Raw genomic sequence first — 7,366 nt, forward strand, 5'->3', positions numbered from 1 at the left:
GAACTAGTATTGTTATGTAGCTTGAATAAAACAGTTGACATGTTTGGACCAAAGTGGAAAATTATATTTCAGGATTACTGCTTCTCATTGCTGCATCTGAAAGACAAACAAATAGTTTATATTCTCTGAACCAACATTGTGAGCTTGCTCACTCCACTTACCACTGAACCTTTTGCAACTTTTTCTTAACTGACTGCTCAGAAAATGTTTTCAGGATGAATGAGAGACCCTTGCTTGGCAGCTACAGTAGTCTCCTGTTTGAATAGAGAAGACTACCCATGTTTTCTACTTGACACTGTCTGTATTATGTAGTACATTAAATTTGCAGATTAAATAATTGTAACATTACATATATACTTTATATGACATAATATATATAACACTAATTTGTTAACACAACACAGGTTTATATTACACAATTAAGTTGTCTGTAGTATGAAATAGGAAGGAGACCCAATGACAACATTTTTAAAACCTTTTTATATGAGTGATTCTCTCCAGAAAAAAAAAAAAAATTAATTTGGGTATGTATGTTTGGCATATTTGGCATATTTGTGGATTGACATGCATCTTCTGACAACTCTGAGTATACAATACAGCAGAAGAAAACAAAACAAAGATGATACAAGGAATGAAAGAATCAAGATCTACCAGGTGAAATAAATAGCTGATATATCAGAAATATGTAGGAAAAAATATCCCAAGACCATACCTAGTGACACACACCTTTTCATAAGCTCTCATTCAAAATAAATAAAAAGCCATGTGAATACTGATCAACAGCAGTAATGAAAAAAGCTGAGCACCATATCTTACAAAGAATAAGTTTTGAAGAGTAGCAGACTAAATTTTTCTTCAATCAATAGAATAAAAAATAGGCTTATCCTCTATAAGGTAGCACAGGATTGTAGGTGCTGTTGCTGGCAGGATGAAAGAATTTCCTTTCTCCCCATTTTTTCATGACAGCATTGAGATTGCTCGGCTCTGCCATGGTTGCAGAGCAAGAACATGTCTCACTGTCCTGGTGTTCTTGTCTGGGAACATCTGGGAGCAGAGACTGTGCTATGGATGTGCTCCATCACAGCATTTTTGCAGCTGTGAGGCCCACACAGCTTTTTTAGGATGAGGTTGCTGCATAGAGTTGTAACAAAATGTTGCTCCTTTCTTTTTCAGATGTGTTCATAGATGAAAAAAAACTGGTTTGAGAAGACCTCAGGGATGTCTGTATATTTTCCAAGCTCTTTGCAACTTCGTTAGGACAGAGGAACCTCTTCTCTCATACTCTCTCTCCAAAGCTGTTTCTCCTTGAGGTAGCTGTTGTCCCTCTCATGGGGTGACCCAAGAGAGTTGCCTTCCATTCACATCCCAGGGGCACTGTAAGTTTATACACAGGTATGAAAGTAAGTTTACAAGGTTTTTGAAAGTTGGCTTTACAAGGGTTTTGAAAGTCATAAAGGGCACAGATCTGCTAAGAGCTTGTGGATCAAGGTGACCCCCACCGAGCTGCTCTTCGTCCACTGGTAGTCCATGTAGCCAAGAATGAACTTTAGAGGGCAAGGACTGACTCTCTGCAGGTATCGTGGCCCTGGGGACCAGTCATGACCAAGTCATGGTCTTCCAGAGGAAAAGTAACAGGGCTGCCTTGGCGGCTGGAGCTGCGGTGCACGATGATGTTCCAGTTCTCTTGGCAGTAAATGGATGGTATCAGCACGCTTCCCTTCTGCAAGTGCTTTCCTTTCCCATTTAGAAACAACTCAATTATACTCTTCCTGGGCATGGCATGAGGTAATTTTTCCTTTCCTCATATTAGTGCCTGTCATCTGCCCTTTTGTCTCACTAATGATTCTCAATCAGTCTGCTGTAGCAGCTCTGGAAACGCTACCTGCTCCTGTCTTGGTAGGCAGTGCTGGAAGGTAACACAACAATAATAACATGCATTAGGAAAACTTCATGTAGGAATAGCTTAAATATGATATTTAAAAGCCAGACACGTTGGCCAGTCTTGTCACAAATAAAATACTGTTCTTATTTTTTTAGTGCTAGATTGCAGCTTGGGTTAGGCATTCTGCAATAGTGTAAATGGAAATAAAATTTGATTTTACTTTCTAAATATTGTGGGCATGAATAGGTAGAATGAGCAAGGGGGAGAAATTGCAGTTTTCTTCCTCCCCAGAAAGAACTCTGTTTCAGAAATAACCAATGTTTAATGTGAACATACAGGTTGTTTTGCAAGAACTGTCTATGCCTGAAGCAAACCACTTGTTCAGAAGGAGGCATCTTACATACATACATACATACATATATATATATATATATATACACACACATACATATATATTCCAATATATATAGTACATTTCAAAAATTGCTGCTGAGGGGGAGACTCACCAGTAAGGAGGAAACATAACCCAGAGAGCCCTGCCGACCAATCCCTCTTGCCAGGCTGGGAACCTAAGGGAGATGGAGTAAAAGGTCAGTTATGTGTGGCTGAGCTGAGTCAGAAGAAAATGATGATCCTACAAAGCAGGGGGAAGTGAGCTTTAATGCACCCAGTGCTCTCCATGGATTGACCTGAGACTAGTGTGACCACAAGTAAATTTGTCCCTGTGGAACATCAGCTGACCTTTTCTGACTGATGAATCACAAATGATTATAAATAAGACTTTTTACTCTCTTATATTTAAAACAAATCACTTTTTGCTTTAAATTTTGAAAACCAAAGCTCACCCACAGCCTTATTTCCCTAATTTTAAAATTAATTTGCATATGACACTTTTTGAAAAATCAAGATTATTCACCTTTTTGTTTTCAGCCTGATTTTGAATAAACACTTTTTTTTTTTTTTTTTTGGTGATCTGCTTGGCTTATTTGAATTAACTTGGAAATCTATGTGGTGTGTCTGCCTCTAGATGACACATTGTCTCTTTCTCTCTCTCTCCTCACCAGGCAAGGACTAGTTGCCCTAGCTGTCTGTATTAAAGCCATGGTTTTGGGTGATGTAACCTCTAAAGCATGAGTTTTTATTTTTTAGTGACACAGAAGATTTTTAAATTGTACTCTGCCTGTGACTCAGTTTGAAAGGCATCTTTTTGAACAATATCTTCAGGGTATACAGATGTTCAGACTTCAAGCAGTGTGACAGTGCATTCAGCTTCTATCAATCACCGATGGATCTGACCTTTTTTGAGCTGACTGAAGAAAGAATCCTTTCGTAAGCACTTTTGCACTTCTCACAGGGACAAGGCTTCTTCCTTCTGCAAGGTTTTTGGCTTTTGGCTGGAACCAGAGGCCCTTAAAACCTTCCTTCAGCTAATGTAATTCATCACAAACACCTAGGGAGGCAAAGGTGCTCAATTTGTTTTTCTTGTCTTTAAAAAAAAATCCCACTTTAAATTATTTAGTTATTTATTTATTGAAAGTCAGGTCTCTCATTGTTAAGGGATTTGCTCTTTTGCTTATACCTTTTTTCTCTTTTTCCCCATCCCACATGCCAGCCAGTGGAGAAGTTGTTTAATTTGTGTTTTGTCTTTTTTTAGAAAGGAGCCTTCCTTTTCTATAGAGCTGAATAGCATCCACTGACTATCTTTTTAATTTATTAAAAGATAACTTGTCATGTAGAATAAGAATCATGGGAAATATTTTATATTTTTTTTTCAGCTGTGCAAAATGGTGAAAAAAATAAAATCAGCATTTAGATGTCCGGTGGAATGCATAGGAAGTCTTTTTAAGAGACACATTACCTGAAAATGCTGCTGCTAACAGAGGTAATAGAACTATATAAATACTCAGACTCCATGGAAAACCACCTCCACAGTAAAGGATTCTAAAGTACTTTTCAGGAGGCATCTTCCATGGTGCTATACACTGGTCTTTAAATCCTCCACAATGCTTCAAAAATTCAGTGGTGTAAAACTACAAATGAAACGTTTACATGAGAAGAGAGAATCTAACTTGAAGAGTTTTTGCCCATCTGAAGGTCTTACATCCCTAAAAATAACCTCTCAGTCTCACAGATTCAATGCCCTTTACACCCTGATATGAGGTGGGAGGCAATGTAAAGAGCGTCAGCTCTTCAGTTCTCTGCTCTTTCATTTTTTTCTCTGGAACTTGCAAATATGAAAGTCCTATAATATAACCATAAAATAGAAAGAATCTGTCATGTTCTGCCACATGTTCTTCCTCCATTCATAGGGGGCTGTATTGGGTGCTTTGACTTCTGGTTTATATCAGTTTTCTAAACGCAGAAGTGCCCAAGGTAATTTCTGACGTTACAGTAGAAAGCCCAGGTCTCAATAGCACAGCAGAGTACATTTTGGCCCCCCATAGTTTCTCGAGTAAACAAATGTTTAAAAAGTATATCTGACTATTATGTCAGGTTTTGTCAAACTGTTCTTTCTGATCACGTCCTTCTTTCCAAGATATATTCTGAAATCTGAATTCAGTAAAAAATTTGAAATTCAATAACTACATTATTTAAAATAGCCTTTTGCTTTTAAAAGTATATTTTTATTTTTCATCTTAAAAATGACAACAGAAATGCAAAGGAAAACATTTCTTCTGAAATTGAACAAAATGCTTCATCTGACTCAAAGAAATTGGTTTTAGGATTTGTCTTGGGGAGTCAGTGAACTGACAATATCAGGTATTAATGAAGCTTTTTCTGTGTTTTTCCTCATGTCTTTGGACACTCAGTATTGCCACTGTTTTTGTTTGTTGGATTTGTTTGTTTGTTTTTCCCCAAATAGAAATGAGGAGGAGGGAAGTGGAGCTGGAAAGTTCAGACTGTTCTATGCTGGAAAGTTCAGACTGTTCTATTGGTTCCTCATTTCTTTTACTCTTATTACTTTCTGTTGTGCAACCCTTTTGAAAATAATGAAAATGCATTTCCTCACTTCCAACCAGGGCATTTTATCTAATTGAAAGGAGCCAGCAGGTGGTTCTTGTAAAATCTCATTAGCCTATGATTGTTTTTGACACCTCTTTGAAGGAATGCTACATTACCTTACAACTGGAAATACACCCTGTGTATAGGTTAATTGTCATGGATTAGAATATAGAATATAGGGAACACTAAGATTTTCATTTTTTAAAAGAGCGAATATTTTAGCAACTGAAGATAATTTTATTGTCTTACTTGCAAAGTGTGTTGTAGCCTTGGTACAAAAAACAGTTTCCATTGGTGACACAACCACTAAGCAAATTTCTAAAAACTGTCTGTGTCAGAACACGAAAATGAAGATCACTCTGGTGTGTCTGATCACATGCCAAAGGGCAATTTTGTAATTCCATGGAGAGAAGCCAAGAAGAAGAGGGAAAGAAAATGAGACATCTACTTGGGCAACGATGTGGAGAGAAGAAATGTACCCATATCCAGTTGCTCTTCAGTGTTTGCTCCTGGGTTGTTTCTTGCACTTTTTAAAGTTGTGGAAATCCTAACCTGCTGGCATGATTCCTTACTAGGGATCCACTGCTGAGAGATCAAAAAATCTCTATGGGTGTGGTATGACCCTGAAAATCCTCTGATCACTTCCAGAAGATTGCTCAGGTCAAAACTGGGGCATTTGATTACATTGGTACTTATAAGACACACTCTGAAGGAAATACTCGGAGTGTTTTGTTTCAGCTTGAATGTAGGGGGCTGCTTTTAACCTGAAAGTATTGAGAAGAGTTATTTTTATGATTTTCTCAGAGCGATTACTATGAATGTATGACCTACAAGAGTAGTTATTTTCTAGGGTTCTTTTTCATATGTATTTATATTCTGACTTGTAGTTGTTGTATATCTCCTAAAGCTTTTGAGAGATACTATGTGCATTTACATAAACAAATGCATATTCATGGTATCATAGAAAGATAGAAAGATATATAAAAATTTCGACATAACGTACAACTGTCAGTGCAATGTTTATGTTCTGGCTTTTCCTCATGCATAAAAAATGAAACATGTGCAAGTAAGCAAGGGAAGACTTCTCACAGAACAAAGAACCAGAATAAGCATGGCTGCACTTCCTAGCTCATATCAAAATTGGCAGAAAGAAGAATATTCCAACAACCAAGGCATTCTGGGTCAGGAAGAAAACACTTTGCAGACAAAGTTATCAAAACTCAACGTACAGCACAAATAATTATTTAATATCCTGTTTACTGATAGCATTTTTGTTTTCCAAAATATTTAATTGTATCATCTGAGGGATTAGCTTGTTGTTACATTGTTGAGTTTTGCTTCTGCTTTTCTCTACTTTTGGTAAAACAGATTTTCAATTAAAGAAAACAACTGGGTATATAACGTGATTTTCACAGTCTGTTATCTGTTAAGAATGACAAGGATTTCACTTCTCAGCATTCCCTCTAGGTCCATAAAACAGTATGACCCTGAAATAATTCTCATAAGATTTCCCCTCTGAAAAATAACCACACTCCAATATGCTCTCTTGTGTTAAGGAAATAGTGAATCTACTCTGCTTCAGTTTCTCCTTTCTTTTTAGACTAAGGTGAAAGATATATCAGGAAAATCATTCTAGGTCTGTCTCCGGGGCTTTTGAAATCTATTTCCCAATACAGGGAACTAAAGAATTAATCTTTGGACAATGAGGACAGCAGAGCAGTTAACCTGATCTAGTCTTTACAGCTCCATCACCAGATTTGGTAAATTATTTGCAAAATAATCACAGAAAAGGTGATTTCAAGGAGTGAGGCTTTATCATCAGTGTGTCATTTGTTATTTCAAGTGGTTTGGCATAATGCAGTGCTTTTTTTACCACATGAGAATGATAACCACCTCTCTGCTGTGTAAACAAGCAAATGCAGATATTTTTGTTAACAAAAACAAAAACAACTCCCCCAAAAAAGGATGTAGTAACATAGCTAAAAATTTTGGGGATGCATAGTTAGTTATGTGTTTGTAATGCTGCACCTTTGTAAATGTGCCTAGCACAGTTCTATCAGTCTCAGATCAGCTGGAGTGAAAAACCCCAAGAGTTGATAAAATGGAAGTATAAAATATGTCTTGAGTGCTGAGCTGAACCAGGAAGGAAAATGAGGTGTTTTAAATGAGGTACATGGCTGATGAAAAAGAAGTCTTGTGCCAGCAACCCAGACTGTACTTAGGTGAGGCAGAATACTTAAGATAACTTTGTATCAGATACAAAGAAATGTAGGCAAGAGCTTCAAGATGATAATGGGATTCTGAGACTCAGAGCTAGTCTAGTCTTTAATTTTTTTTGACTATTTTTTTGACTATTGTCCCTGCAATCTATAATTCTTATACTCAGCCTATTAAAACTCAAGCCATAGCTTCAGTAAGATGGAGGCAAGCAGAAGTGTTATGGAAGATGGAAACAACTTCAGAGGAGTTCAAACCAGTGAA

This window comes from Taeniopygia guttata, chromosome 1, assembly GCF_048771995.1.
Source record: "Taeniopygia guttata chromosome 1, bTaeGut7.mat, whole genome shotgun sequence".
NCBI lineage: Eukaryota > Metazoa > Chordata > Aves > Passeriformes > Estrildidae > Taeniopygia > Taeniopygia guttata.